Below are 16,974 nucleotides of genomic sequence, written 5' to 3' on the forward strand. Positions count from 1 at the left end.
GGATCAAGAAGTTAACAATAAAAAAGCGTGAAAAATATGGTTCAGTTAAATATCCATTCTAACATGTATTTTGGTTTTTATGTATTAGAAAGCTACTAAGAACTAAAGACACAAGTGATTCGGCATAATTCGTTTCAATTGTTGGGAGTCGACATACGGTTTTCTATATGACTAACAAAACAATGAAATCAACATATTAACGAAACATGATGATATTAGTAAAACTTACGTTAACCGTATTGCTTGAAGAGTGGTGCTGTTATTTTGAATTGCTTTTGCAATGATTCATTGCAATATCTGTGATGGTAATTGTAACAGGTTTGTGGGTTGTGTTTTTGTTTTTTTTGTCAGGAGTCATGTTGTTCCAGTGGCCTTCTTTTTGGTGTAAGTATATGGAAATTATAAACTTGTTACGATCTTAGTAGTTTATATAATATTTGTGTAGATATTGGATAGCGAATAGTTTTCTATGTGCTTGGATTTGGTAGATATTATCGTGTTAATTATTAATGAGGGTTAGCGTTGTTATTTTTGAATCTCGTTTTTAGTATTTTTGTAAATTAATGATGTATTTTTATTTTGTTGAACATTAATTATTTGATTTTGTTTTATATATCAGATATTGTTGCTTCATTGTTTATTCTACTGAGAAAAATTGATTATTCTATTCAACAAATATAAACTTTTTTGGTCATAATCATTTAATGTTAAGTATTAATTTATCTTAAGTGTAAATCTATATCTTTATGTAGGTATATTAAGTATTTGACACATTCGATTAGTACGAATCTTTTTAAATTCAAATAAATGAATGTATTGAATGATATTTTGTGCATTGTACATGAATTATGTGTATATCTTATGCATGTGTCTGATGCTCTGAAAGTTCTATGAGATAATTGGGCAACTTGTCAAATGAAAGAGGGTGCCTCTGCTGTAAGAAGATGGGAGGATCTGGACACTAACTTATTGGTGTAAATCTTCCTGTGTTTTGATGTTTTCCAATTGACTTTAGGGATTACTCACATTTGTAATTCATGGCGTTCAGCTTGGTGTGATCCTCTGCTTTGGAAAACTCTTGATTTGTCAATGTTGAGATCAAATTTTATCAAAATCCCATTAGAGCCATATGTTTACATGGATGAGTTTTTTGATAAGACATTGACTCGTTTATTGAACATTTCATTGAGTCTCAGCCAGGGACAAATAAAAACCTTGATTTTTCACTTCAATTTGTATGTAGAGGACGAACAATTTACTTATATTGCTAAAAGGTAATTTTTTTTATGTTTCTGTTTAAAACCTTGCTGAAAGGTAATTTTTTTTATTCTCGCTGTTTATTGACCGAGTCTTTGGCATTGCCTTTGGTACCAGTGATCATCACCTTTAATTTTCTTTTTGATACAATGAATTGGGAAGTAATCCACCATATATTGTTGTCTGTAGGTGCCCCTATCTGAGGCATCTCATTATGCCAACTTGGAATAGAATAAAAAAGGATGTAATTTGCAAGGCCATTCGTACATGGAGATCTCTTGAATCCCTGACAATGTCTAGTACGTTAGAGTAGGTGCCCTAGCCAATCAATTATTGTAAAATTGGCTTTGTAATAAATGTTTATTTATCAATAAAATGCATATTCTTCTATATCGTGTATGTAATGATATATGTCCTTAAGATGGTAGAACCGTGACAAGGGTATCAAGTGTTTCAAATCTTGATAGTGAGAACCGTATGATCACATATAGTGGCCATTCTAGAAACGTCCGTAGCCCCAGTATTATTCTGACCAAGGACACAGATAATACGGTAAGGCTATCATAGTGTTGAACGACCTTGTCGAAAGGCAGTGACTGATCTCACTTGTCAAGGTTGTTTGTCGACAACCTGGTGCAACGTATGGATGCTTGCTAGAGGCAAGTTCACTAGACAGACCCACTAGAGGATTCCATATGAAAGGTAACCCCAGTGTTTATGGAATAAATCCTCTAACGGATGGTGGTGCATGTGATCCTTAGACTTGAGATCACCGAAGTGCTTGTGCACCAATTGGTGTAGTTTGACACTAGCCCAACGTAGATCTATTCAGAGCTATCAATATGATAGTGATTGGCTACATTGAGAAGTGTATCGAGACTATGGTGGATCGACAAAGGATTCATCACTCCTGGGTATGGGAGAAGTTATCTCACTGGGTAATTCAGTAAATGACAATGACACTAAATCTGTGGCCATAGTGGGATAGAGTTGATGCTCAATCCAATTTAATATTCCTGTCATTGGTCCAGTAACTGAATACAAACATATCAAGGATATCTGAGGTTGAAACTATTTCTGTACCTCAGTCTCGATGAGATAACAGTTGATGAAAGGATTTGATTGCACAGTAACCTTACTGTTGACAGGCTACAATTTCGCTGAATCCGAATCTATCGGGTGGCCATGATGTCTTGCTAGGGGCCAAACTTGGTTTGTGTGTAGTGAGACGATTAATTGATGTTAATCGCAATACTACACACTGCCGATATGATGAGGAGCCTACGGGTCACACACTTAGAAGATAATTTAAGAATCAATTTGTGAGAAGGGTATTTTCATCTTTTAGGACGAAAGGGTATTTTGGTAATCTCATAGTGCAATTAAATTTGCTGAGATTGTTGCCTGTATTTAATTTTAATATTAAAATTAAATTAGTGAGATTATATTTAAATATATTTATGTATATATATTTAAATGAATTATTATTATTAATTAAATGTTAATATATTATTATATATATTAATTGATTTTAATTATAATAATAATTAATTAATTAAAATACCATAAAGGGTGTGTTTGTTTGCAATGGTGAATTAGGGTTGGAGCCCATGGCTATTCCTAAGTGGAATAGGGTTTTAATTGTTGCACTATATAAGTGCAACTTAAAATTAAAACAATAAGTATTATTCATTCAATTAAAACCCTAGCCACCAAAAAGGTTCTCTCTCTCTCATGTTTTCTTCTTCTAGTGAAGAAGCAAATTTTCAATTTTGATTGTTCTTTATTCTTGATGTCGGCAATTGTTCTAGCAAAACAATTGTCGGTTCTTTGGATTATCTTTGTGTGGACTTCCGTGAGTGCGATCCTACATTGGATCGACTAGCGAAGAATCACATGAATAGTAACTGATGAACAGTATTCGTGTCCGAAATCAGAGATATTCGGAGGAGCCTCCAAATGTCGGTAATGTGTTCTTAATCCTTGTATGGATTATTTACTATGATTTATATTGTACAGATTTTTCTGTTTGTTAACCTGTAAGCGATTTAATCTATACCCGGTTCTTGGCGTAGAAAGTGATTGATTTTTGGTTTTAATTTATTGTTTTTCCGCTGCCTTTTCGAGATCAATCACTAACATAGTATAGTAAATCCATCTTATCTTATAGAGGAAATAGCCCTAAATTGCAAGAACTTCAGTGAACTTAAGGTCATGGGTCCTTTTGACATTCTCTTTGCTTCTACGATAGCGAAATTTCTTCCAAATTTGAAGATTTTGAGCTTAAGATGCTCAATGATAGTGAAGGATGCCCTATTGCTTATATTGGATGACCTACCAAATCTAGAAGTCCTCAACATATCACATTGTCTTGTTATAGAAGGTCCACTACTTCCTTCACTGATGCCCAAAAAAATTATTAAGAAGCTAGATAAAATTATCTTGGAGAAGGCTGCTCTATTACGTGAGTTCTTAACATGTACTGAGCACCCATGCATCATGTGCCAACATACTCAAAGTGATGAAGGCTTTATGAGGTGGTACAAGTATGAGAAAGGTCTATGGAAAATGGATGAGGCGAGGTCTATTGCTCTTTGATTAGGACACTATAGAGACTGTAATTTTAACATTTTGTTTTGCTTGTATGTAATATCTAGATAATATGTTGTTGAATAATCATATATAGAATCGGTCTATTGTGTTTTAGGTTGTTATCCTCCTAATGCTTTCGTTTTAGGTCGCCAACATTGTAATACTTGCATAATGATCTTCTCCCATGGGAAAAGTATTATCTGTTTGCATAATTATGTACATATGGTAAAATTTCACTTTCTGTTGCTTCAAATTGATCTTTTGTTGTCCATTAATGTTATTTCAAAATGAAGTGGTTTCAAAGTAATACGCAATTGAGTATTTTATATACTTCAATTCATGTTATTTATTTTGTAATTGTTAGTGTCAAATTCATTTCTATTGTCAGGTTTAGTATTTGATAGTGAGATTTTGAAGGAATCTTTGAGTTTCCCTTCTTTTATACTTTGATGACAAGTTATAGTGACATTATAACGCCCTACTTGAGGTACGTAGCTAATGTTTCTTCTTTTGCTCTTTTTTTGAGTTGGTTTATTAGTATTATTGTTTGGTTGACCTTTGTTTGAGTGGTATGTTGAATACTTGCCTTGAAATTGGTTGAAATAGAAGAAGTTCAGTGTTCCAGGCTTCGCCGGGGCGAAGAATAATCTTCGCCGCGGCGAAGAGGTGTTGAAGCCACGGGAAACTGCTGGACAGTTTCGTCGCGGCGACAGAATCTTCTTCGCCGCAGCGACGGGCTGACCAAAATGTTTGTTAAGTTTTAGATATTTTTTTCCTAAGGGCAATTTGACCATTCTACCCCTAATTAGTAGGAAAAGTGGGGAGTAAAATGTAAGGGATTTTCATGGAGAATATGTTGATATGGGGGTGTGTTTGTAATGAATCAAAGGATATAGATGAAATTCCCAAGGAAGAGTAAGGGCAAAATCGGAATGCTTGTGCATAAATTTCATTAAAAGGAATTAAGTCATTGCAAACCCTTCATTCTTCTTCTCCAGCGCCACTTTCTTACTTCCTCTCAATTTCTCTTTCACTTGTTCAAGGATTTTTAGAGGGCTTTTGGAGTGTTTTGGGGTAGAAAAATCAATCTAAGGCATCCTAAGGTAAGAGCTCTTGCTTTGGATGTGAAGCTTTGTGAGATTTTATGTATATTTGAATATTGAGGTCTTTTGGTTCATTTGTTTAAAGAGTAGAGAAAGAGTCAAGCAAACCAAGAGAAAGGAAGAGCTAGTGAGATCTCTCCATAACAAGGTAAGTAAATCCCAACCCAAGTTGAGATTTGAGAATTTTCTTGATTAGGGTTTTAATAGCAATTATGTATGTATGTTATATACATGTTATATGCTATGTTATTGAGTTTTAAATGGAGATTATTATTGCTTGTGGTTGTTCATACACTTCAATTGTGAGAAGTGAGATATGGGTTGGAAATGTAGTTTGAGATGGAATTGAAGGATATTGAGAAATCCTTTTTGGAAGTGCTATTCTATGGCAGGAATTATGGCTATGTGAGGGAGTTTTCTCCCATTTTGGATGGTTAGAGAAAGACATAGAATTATTGTTATAGTAGAGTTTTGTTATGCACTTGAGTTGTTTGATGAAATGCCTAATAGAGGTTTGAGTATGAGTAGTGAACCTTAATTCTTGCAACATTGCATGTTGGCATTTCATAAGTGCATTAATGGAGATGAACCATCCATAGGCATTAATTGTGCATTGAGAAGTGACTTAAGAAAGAGTAGGAAACTTTGTGTATGCACTTGCTCTATGAGTAGAGAACCTTGTGGATGCAACTACTCTAAGGGTAGAGAGAATGAGAAGTGCTAGAGTAGAGTGAATGAGAAGAGTATTAGAAATGGGTTGATGCTTTGTGATCATCACCCGACAGTTATTAGAAAGGGGTTGATGCTTTGTGATCGTCACCCGATTAGTTAGTAGAAACGGGTTGATGCTTTGTGATCGTCACCCGAAAGTCATGAGGAACGGGTAGGTGCTTTGTGGTCTCCACCCGATAGTTACGAAAATCAGGTAGGTGCTTCGTGATCCGCACTCAGTAGTCACTAAGAGCGGGTTGGTGCTGTGTGAACTCCACCCGACAGTCATGAAGAGTGAGATGGTGCTGTGTGAATGCTATCCGGCCATACCTCCGGTAAGATGAGGCCACGACGTTTAGTGGAAAACAACAGAAAGTGTGAGGAAAGAATTAAGAGAAATACATACGGGGATAGACAGATAGAGGGCTTACTTACTGAGCATTATTTTGTGCTCACCCTGTTATTTTCCTTTGTGGATGCAGGATCTAGGTGATGATGCAGTTGGAGGGGCGTCGACAAGCAAGGAGCAATAGCTACACTGTTTCCCTTATTTTTTGTCTTTTTAAATGGCATTTTGTAAATAATGCTCTTTGTGTATAAAAGACTTATTACATATAATAAAAAAGAAAAGTTTTGGGCCCATTTTCTATTATTATTATGCATGCATTGTACTAGTTTACAGCAGTTGTTACAATACCCAAGGGGGTGAATGTGGACTCTCCTCAACAGTTTGGTTCTATTATTATTATTATTATTATGCATGCATTGTACTAGTTTACAGTAGTTGTTACATTTTTGGTATCAGAGAAAAGATTTTGGGATTGAACAGTGTACTATTCTCATCGCCACGACATCCTATAACCGACTGTGTGAGTTAATTCTTTCCTTACAGTAATTGTTTCTCGAGTTCATTGGTGTGATTATTTTGTAGATGAGGCGTAGTTACCGGAAACATGGTAAGGGTGTGGTGAATGAAGGAGAACTTTCTAACCCACTAGAGTCTACGCCCCCTCCCTTGGATGAAGCTAGAATTCGGTGAATTATACAGCAAGTCATGGCAGAAACCCAAGGAAGAGTTAAAAACCCCGTACAGGTACCGCCAGTTGCGCATGTCGAAAGAGGACAATCGGTACCTCCCCTAGTACAGAGCAGAGTTGAACCGATTTACGGTCTTTCCAGTCAACATCAACCCTCAGAGTTTAAGGGTACTACGGATCCACTAATAGCAGAAGAGTGGTTTGGGTCCGTAGAACGAGCCACAGGTTTATTTCCCATGTCAGACCAAGAGAAGATCCAGTATGCGAGTTTCTTGTTTCGGGGTGATGCCCGAATTTGGTGGGAATTAATGGAAGAAACTCATGATATGACAGCAATGATGTAACGCCCCATTTGAGGTACGTTGTTATTGTTTCCTCTTTCGCCCTTAATCGAGTTGGTTTTTGTTAAATTTCTTCTTCCCTTGGTGTGGATACTCTTTTGCTTAATTTCTCTTGAAATTAAGAGTCTCCAAGGTTGTTAAGGACTTAAGGTAACATGTTCTACCTTACTTATTTCAATTTGATTGAAATTTTTTTTAAACTATGACTATACTTGTTATAGCATGATATGCTTGATTCTCCATGCATCCATCTTTCAGAAAGATGGGTCACTACGGATGTGTATCGATTATAGAGAGTTGAATAAAGTGACAGTGAAGAATAAGTACCCGCTACCTCGCATTGATGATTTGTTCGATTGGTTGAAAGGAGCCACAGTGTTCTCTAAAATTGATTTGAGGTCAGGGTACTATCAAGTAAGAGTGGCTGAGCAAGATGTGGCTAAGACTGCCTTCCGTACAAGGTATGGGCATTATGAGTTTGTAGTGATGTCGTTTGGTTTGACTAATGCCCCAACAGTTTTTATGGACTTGATGAACCGGGTATTCCATGATTATTTGGATCGATTTATAGTGGTTTTCATTGACGATATCCTGGTTTATTCTAAGCATGAGGAACATTTGAGAATAGTGTTGCAGCGATTGAGAGAAAGGAAGTTGTACGCTAAATTTTCTAAGTGTGAGTTTTGGCTTGATCAGGTGATATTTTTGGGCCATACTATGTCTAAAGAAGGGATTTCAGTGGATCCGAGTAAAGTGCAGGCCATCCTTGAATGGCAGAGGCCGAAAATAGTGAAAGAAGTCAGGAGTTTCTTAGGCTTAGCAGGTTACTACCAGCGATTTGTAGCAGGGTTTGCCCAGTTGGCTAAACTATTGACAGCTCTTACCAAATAGAAAACTCCTTTTGTATGGTCAGAAGCACGTGTAGAGAGCTTTTAGGAGTTGAAGAAGAGATTAACGTAAGCTCCCGTGTTAGAGTTACCACGGGAGGGTGTAGATTATGACATTTATACAGATGCCTCACTGCAAGGACTTGGTGCTGTGTTAATGCAGTTAGGTAGGGTGATAGCATATACCTCTCGGCAATTGAAAGAGTATGAGACTAGATACCCTACGCATGATTTAGAGTTAGCAGCCGTGGTCTTCGCACTAAAGATTTGGAGGCATTACCTTTATGGTACAAAAAGTAGTATCTACACCGATCATAAGATTTTAAAGTATTTCTTCACTCAGAAGGAGTTGAATATGAGAAGATGGTTAGAGTTGGTTAAGGATTATGAGTGTGAGATCAAGTACCAACCGGGGAAGGCCAATGTAGTAGCCGATGCCTTGAGTAGAAAAGCTTATTTGTCTCGGCTCACTAAGCAGAAATAGTTGATAGAAGAATTATGTACATAACATATTGAAGTACTTCTAGGAAGGATTGTGTAAAACCCCCCTCCAGTCAGGTATCCTCTGAATATCCCTCAATGAGAATCCCGAGGATACACGTCTGGAGAACGAGTTGTATTTAGAAAAAATCTGTGTAAGGATAATAATAATAATATCCAAAACATGCATATAAAATGTCACTCAGTATCCAAACTTATAATTTACAAACTTTAAGAAATTATACAATCAAAACATATTTATAGGGTGGAAGCTTCCAAAGGTATTTCACAAATATTTATCATTTACATTATTTACATCAAGATAAAAACATCGAGATGACAATAAATCATCTCCCCTCACGTGTAGTCCCGCTGTCTCTAGCATCCCTCGCTTCTAGTCTACCTGCAAAGCAATCAACAATGAAAGGGTGAGCGCTAATCGCTCAGTAAGGAATGATCCGTTTCATTCTTAATGTACTATTTGATCTTTATTTAAACATATTTATTAACACATCACTTATCTTTTACATCTAGGGATACTTCCCCTTTTATTACTAATTCATATGCTTTTCATCATTTTATCCCATGGCTATATAAACATCAATGTGTACACATACAAATAAGTATGTAAACATAGTACACACACATCACATATCATGACATAACATCTAAAATCATCTAACATGAGTATAAATCATCTCATGATGTAAATAACATCATAACTCATGTAATGCAACTAAATGCATATGAAACATTTAACGTCTAGCCGATCGGACCTTTCTTAGCATCTTAAGCACTTCATATCATCTAGCCTCAAATTTCATCTAGAGCTCATATCATCGGGAGGCGTGCTTACGCGTTATTTAGCATCTAAAGCATATATTCATCTTTCCTCAACCGGTATACGAGGATATGCTTACGCGTTTTCCATCGTGTCTATATGCATCTCTATCATGTCTATTTGCATCTCTAACATCTTATGGCATGTAAATACATATTTTGGTGAGCTTAATACTTTTAATTCATCTATGGATTATCAATCCATTTACATTACCTCTTGCTCACATACATCATCTTAAAACATGTATTATATTGCATCTTCATGCCATTTCATAACATTAATCATGTATTGACATCATGACCATGTATATCTTTCAAAGATCATCTAACTAATGGGTAAACATTAGTACATGGCATACTTACAATAATACATTAATAATCAATTCATAATCATAAGAATTGATTATGTTAAATCTTAAACTTTAATAACCAGTTTATGCTTCAGGCCATTTTCCATCCTTTTCTCAAACGAATTGGCTCTTGGCATAAACATAAAAGTTATAGGTCTGTGTCTTAGCTTTCTAATGCTTCAAGAATCATCTCATTTCGATTTTTATAACTCAAGTTATGGTCGAAATACTGAAGCAGGGTTAACAAAACCCCTAAGCCCACTAAATCCGAATTTTCATATTAACTATGCCACATCAATTCCTATTGACATTAACCAATAGGTTAACTTATGGATCAAATAAACCTCCCCTTAATAGTCTTTAACATCTTAAAGGAAGTGTAAAATCTCATTCCCATAATCATCCATTATTGCTATAACATTGTAAGCTAATGCAAACAACACATCAACACTTCTAATAGCAACCATTCAACACCATGTGGCCTCCAATACTACAATTTTTGCCACAATCAGTATCCACACTTCATTTTCTTCAATCAAACATAACAACTCATAAAACATAAAGAGCAATAACTTCATGTATAATGAATTCAAGGCAATAAGTAGAATAAATGAGTTCAACTACACTTGCCATCAACTAATTCTATGCCTTAAAGCCTTAATTTAAGGTTTCATAAAAATCTACAAACCCTAGCATAAACCCTAAAGTCATGGGAGGTTCTTCCTTACCTTTTTAAAGACTTCCTCCAACAAATCCTTTGCCTTTGACTTCTTTTACACCTTAATCCTACATATATAACATTATACCTCAACATCTACTTCAAATCTTCAAATCACATCAAAACTAAAGTTTTTAATCCTTACCTTAAACCCTTCAAATTGAAGATCCAAGGCTCCTATCTTGTTCTCCTTGAAAAATTATGCAAAACTCCTTGAAAACCTAGAGAAAGAAAGCTTGTTTCATGGAAGATTTGAGAGAAAATGGAAGAAATGTTGAAGAAAGGCTCTCTCCTTTGGCTTGAACGAATTTCATCTCATTTATAGGAAAATATTTCATTTATTTTCCAAAATTATGCAATTGGCCCAATTATTTTAATTGTATAACTCATAAGTCCTTAATTCTTCATATAAGGGCATTTTGGTCATTTCACACTAGACATAATTATTACTTAATTAATGCCATTAAATGCAATGAAGCCTACTCATCCTTGACTTTTTCAATGCTTATCCATAGGCAAAATAACCATTTTGCCCCTAAGCCTCTCTATGGATAATTGATTCATACCGTTCCAAATGAATTGACTATTTTGCCCTTAGTTAGATTTTATGCTTTTTAACATAAAATTAACATCTAAAGGACTATTTTGAGTTAGGAACATTCCTTTGATATCTTGGGTATTACAGATTGCTAGGTTAGAGGTCCAGTCTACTTTACTAGAGGAAGTCAAAGATAAGCAAGTGGCTGATGAGTGGTGTCAGAGAATAGTTCAGCAAGTGCATAAGGGCAAGACAACAGAGTTTCAAGTAATAGATGGTGTCCTCTATTTCAGGAATCGGTTGTGTATACCTTAGAATAATGAGTTAAGGAAGTGACTACTTACAGAGGCTCATGACACACCGTACACTGCTCATCCTAGAGCAACCAAAATGTATCAAGATGTAAAGAAAGGCTATTGGTGGCCAGGTATGAAGAGAGATATTGCAGAATTTGTAGCTAAATATCTGGTTTGTCAGCAGGTGAAAGCAGAACACCAACGACCGTCAGGGTTGCTCCAGCCACTGAGTATTCCCGAATGGAAATGGGAGAGCATTTCGATGGATTTTATCACAGGTCTCCCTAGAGTACAGAGAGGGTATAATGCTATATAGGTGATTGTGGACAGGTTAACCAAGTCAGCCCAGTTCCTTCCGGTAAAAGAGAGCACCACTACAGATCAGTTGGCTCAGATTTATATTAAAGAGATAGTCAAGTTGCATGGTGTGCCCAAGACAATAGTGTTAGATGGAGATTCCAAGTTTGTCTCAGCTTTCTGGATGAGTTTACAAAGGAATTTGGGTACCCGTTTAGCATTCAGTACTGCCTATCATCCTCAAACGGATGACCAAACAGAGAGAACGAACCAGGTGCTTGAGGATATGCTGAGAGCTTGCTGTGTGGATTATAAAGCCTCCTGGCATGAAATGGCGCCTTACATGCATTAGTGGAGTTTGCCTACAACAACAGTTATCAGTCTATAATTTAAATGGCGCCTTACAAGGCCTTGTATGGTAGACGATGTAGGTCTCCACTACATTGGGATGAGATCGGCGAAAAGGATGATTTGAGTACCGCTCTTGGGCCAGAGGTGACTCAGAAAATGATAGAGGACGTAAGGTTAATTAGAAACAGAATGAAGCAAGCCCAAGATCGATAGAAGAGTTATGCCGACTTGAAGAGGAAAGAGGTTGAATTCCAAGTGGGCGATAAAGTGTTTTTGAAAGTTTCCCCCTACAAGCGAGTAATGCGCTTCGGAAGCAAAGGGAACTTAGCACCGAGATATATAGGTCCATTTAAGGTATTGCAACGAGTGGGAAAGTGGCCTACAGACTGGCACTACCACCTAGCATGGACAAGGTGCATGATATGTTCCATGTCTCGATGCTTCGGAAGTACGTAAGTGACCCCTCCCATATCTTGAAAGTAGATGATGTTGACTTAGAAGAGAACCTTGTGTACGAGGAGCGTCTAGTACAGATTTTGGACCGAAAGATTAAAGAACTCAGGAATAAGAGTATTCCATTAGTAAACGTCCTTTGGCGAAATCACAAGGTCAAAGAGGCCACATGGAAGGTAGAGCAAGACATGCAGAATCGTTACCCGGAGTTGTTTGTGTGAATTTCGGGGACGAAATTCTTTTAAGGGGGGGAGAATTGTAACGCCCCACTTGAGGTACGTAGTAAATTATGTTGTATGTTTGAATGTTTATCGCTTTGTTCTCATTTGAGCTTGTACGTCGTTATTTTTAGTTGGTTGGCCCTTTGTTGGTTTGGTTAAGTGTTTGCCCTGATTTTGGTTGAGTTTTGGCGAAGTTTGGAATTTCGGTCTTCGTCGCGGCAACGTTGACTTTGTAATTGCGATGTCGGCTCTGTAATTTTTCGCCAGGGCGACAGAACTTTCTTCGCCGCGGCAACAGGATGGCAGAAAAGTTTATTGAGGTTTCTAGAGAATTCTCCATAGGGTAAAATGACATTTCTACCCTTAATTAGTAGGAAGAGTGGGGAGTGAATTGTAAGGAAATTTTATGGAGAATATGTTAGAGTAGGGGTGTGATTGTAATGATTTAAAGGACAAGGATGGAATTTTCAAGAAAGAGCAAGGGCAATATGGGAATGAATGAAGATATTTTGAGCTAAAAAGGAGTTAAGCTTAGTGAACCCTTCATTCTTCATCTTCCACCGCCTCTTCCAGTCTCCATTTCCTCTCAACTTTCCCTTTAACCTTTCACAACTTTCCCTTCAACCTTTCAAGACTTTTAGAGGACTTTTTGAGTAGTTTGGGGTAGAAAATTAATCTAAGGCATCCTAAGGTAAGGATTCTTGCTTTAGATGTGAAGTTTTGCATATATTAATCTTATGGTGTTATTGTTTAAAGGGTAGAGAAGAGACAAGCATTGTAAAGGAAAGGAAAGTGCTAGTGAGATCTCTCTATTACAAGGTAAGTAAATCCCAATCCAAGTTAATATTTGAGAACTCTTTTGAGTAGAGATTTAGTAGAAATTGTGTATGCATGTTAGATGATATGTTATGGAGAACTGAGATGGAGATGAATAATTGCTTTGTGGGTGTTAAATACACTTCAATCATGAGAAGTGTGATGTGTGATGAGAATGTAGTTTGAGATAAAATTGGAGGAGATTGAGAAATCTCTTTGGAAGTGTTATGTTGTGACATGAATTATAGCTTGGTGAGGGAGTTTTCTCCCATTTTGGATGATTCAAGAGAGGGATAGAACCATAGATAAAGTAGAGTTTATGTATGCACACTAGTTGTTTGATGAAATGCCTAAGAGAATCATGAGTAGTAAACCTTAATTATTGCAACATTGCATGTTGGCATTTCATGAGTGCATTAGTGGAGAAGATTAATTGTGCATTGAGAAGTGGCTTGAAAAAGAGTAGAGAAATTTGTGTATGAACTACTCTAAGAGTAGAGAGAATGAGAAAAATACTAAAAACGGGTTAGTGCTTTGTGATCTCCACCCAGTAGTTACTAAAAACAGATTGGTGCTTTGTGATCTCCACCCTGTAGTTACGAAAAACGGGTTGGTGCTTTGTGATCTCCACCCGAAAGTCACGAAGAGTGGGTTGGTACTGTGTGAACTCCATCCAACCGTGCCTCCGGTAAGATGAGGCTGTGACATATAGCAGAAGTTAAGTAACGAGAGCTATGTGGATGAGAAAATAATAAATGAGATAAGAAGAGTGTAAGGAAAGAATTAAGAGAAAGAGTTATGGGGACAGTCAAGTAGAGGATTTACTTACTGAGCATTAGTTTGTGCTCACCTCGTTGTTTTCTTTGTGGTTGTAGGATCAAGGTGAGAACGCGGTCGGATAGGCGTCGGCAAGCGAGGAGCAGTAGTTACACTATCCGCTGTTTTAATGGCATTTTGTAAATGATATTCTATTTTGTATAAAGAATGTTTATATGTAATAAAAGAAAATTGTGGGCCCATTTACTTTTACAAATATAAATGTATTTTCCTTAATATATTTCTATGAGTATCCTAGTATAAATCAGTTATTACAGGTTCCCCATCGCACAACCTATTCTATTCTCTTCTTTAGCACTTCTCTTTCTTTTATTCTTTCTTTCTCTTTACTTTTAAAGTGCTTTATTCTTAGAATTCTATACTCTTTCTCAAGCTATTACACAAATGCAAAATATATGCATGTGGATGGCTCATGCTCATTAAATGCACTCATGAAATGCAAATATGCAATGTTACAAGAATTTAAGGTTCCTTACTCATACTCATGCTTCTCTTAGGCATTTCATCAAACAATAAGTGTGCATACAAAAACTCCACTTTAATTATAACTCTACTTCTCTCTTTAAGCATCCAAAATGGGAGGAAACTCCCTTGTATAATCATAATTCCTGTCAAGGAAAAACACTCCCAAAAAGTTTACTCAAAACTCCTCCAACTTCAACCCAACTTCAATCTCTCATCACACATCCAAAACACTTCTCATAAGTTAAACATACCGAACAACCATAAATAAGTACACGTCTCATCTCAATCTCTCAACAAGCATAACATATACATACATCAAGAAATCTCTACTCAAGTGATTTCTTAAACCTTAACTTGGATTGGATTTACTTACCTTGTGATTGAGTGACTCCACTAGAATCTCTTTTCCTTTGGTAGATAGTCATTTCTCTAACACCTTAAACAATAATACTATAAGCCTTCAACACTTCTATAAATAAATATCACATATAAAGCAAGAAATCTTACCTTAGGATGCTTTGGCTTAACTCTTTACCAAAAACAACTCAAAAGCCCTCTAAAATTCCTTAGATAATTGAGTGGGAAGTTGAGAGAAAATGAAGAATGGGAATGGAGGTGGAAGTAGAGAAATGAGGGGTTTACTAAGACTAAACCCTTAATATCTCATTTTACAAACATTCTTTCCCATTTTGCCCTTACACTTTCTTAGAAATTCCATCCTTGTCCTTTAATTCATTGCAATCACACCCCCAACTCTAATACATTCTCCATGAAATTTTCTTACATTTCACTCCCCACTTTAGCTACTAATTAGGGGTAGAATGGTCACTTTGCCTCTAAGGAAAATTCTCTAGAAACTTCACCAAACTTTCAGCCAGCTCTTCGCCGCGGTGAAGACTCTTTCTTCGCCCTGGTGAAAAATTACAGAATGTACGTAATTACAAAACCTACGTCGCCGCGGCGAAGTCTGGAACACCAAAATTTCGCCAAGTCTTTACAATTTTCAGGGCAACCACTCAACCAAACCAAAACACTCATTCAAACTTACTTAAGGGCAAATCAATAAACATTTAGGCAATACTACATATATTAGTTACGTACCTCAAGTGGGCGTTACAAACAAGCACCCATGTGCTGCACCAAGTTGTCACCAAACAATCTTGACATGTGAAATAAGCCACTACCTTCTGGTAGGGTCGTTCAACGCTATGATAGTCTTACCATATTATCTATACCCTTGATCAGGATACTTCTCTAACTATGGACATTTCTAGAATGGCCACCATAAGTGACCATAGGGATCTTGTAATACCCAAAATGTCAAAGGTATGTTCCCAACTCAAAATAGTCCTTTACATGTTAATTTTATGTTAAAAAGCATAAAATCTAACTAAGGACAAAATAGTCAATTCATTTGGGACGGTATGAATCAATTATCCATAAAAGAGTATTAGAGGCATGCCTATGGATAAGCATTACAAAAGTGAAGGATGAGTAGGCTTAATTGCATTTAATGGCATTAATTAAGTAATAATTATGTTTAGTGTCAAAAGACCAAAATGCCCTTATATGAAGAATTAAGGACTTATGAGTTTTATAGTTAAAATAATTGGGCCAATAGCATAGTATTGGAAAATTAATGAAATATTTTCCTATAAATGAGAGGAAAAATTGTTCAAGCCAAGAGGAGACATCATTTCTTCAACCTTTCTTCCATTTTCTCTCAAATCCTCCATGAAACAAGCTTTCTCTCTCTAAGTTTCAAAGGCGTTTTGCATAATTTTTCAAGAGAACAAGATAGGAGCCTTGGATCTTCAAATTGAAGGGTTTAAGGTAAGGATTAAAAACCCTAGTTTTGATGTGATTTGAAGATTTGAGGTAGATGTTAAGGTATAATGTTATATATGTAGGATTAAGGTGTAAAAGAAGATAAAGGCAACGAATTTGGTGGGGGAATTCTTTCAAAAGGTAAGGAAGAACCTCCCATGACTTTAGGGATTATGCTAGGGTTTGTAGATTTTAATGAAATCTTAAATTAAGGCTTTAAGACATAGAATTAGTTGATGGCAAGTGTAGTTGAATTCATTAATTTTATTTATTGCCTTGAATTCATTATACATGAAGTTATTGCCATTTATGTTTTATGAGTTGTTATGTTTAATTGAAGAAAATGAAGTATTGATGCTGATTGTGGCAAAACTTGTAGTGGTGGAGGCCACATGGTGTTGAGTGTTCGCTATTAGAAGTGTTGATGTGTTGTTTGCATTAACTTACAATGTTATAGCAATGATGGATGATTACGGGAATGAGGTTTTACACTTCCTTTAAGATGTTAAAGACTAGTAAGGGAGGTTTATTTGATCTATAAGTTGACCTATTTGTTA

At 36.3% G+C, this 16,974-nt stretch overlaps 1 pseudogene; it reads left to right on the forward strand.

The window, feature by feature from the left end:
* The first annotated feature begins 915 nt into the window (after positions 1–915).
* On the forward strand, positions 916–3,855 carry LOC116119786 (annotated as a pseudogene).
* Positions 3,856–16,974: the final 13,119 nt, after the last annotated feature.

This window comes from Pistacia vera, unplaced genomic scaffold, assembly GCF_008641045.1.
Source record: "Pistacia vera cultivar Batoury unplaced genomic scaffold, PisVer_v2 Contig906, whole genome shotgun sequence".
NCBI classification, from domain to species: domain Eukaryota; kingdom Viridiplantae; phylum Streptophyta; class Magnoliopsida; order Sapindales; family Anacardiaceae; genus Pistacia; species Pistacia vera.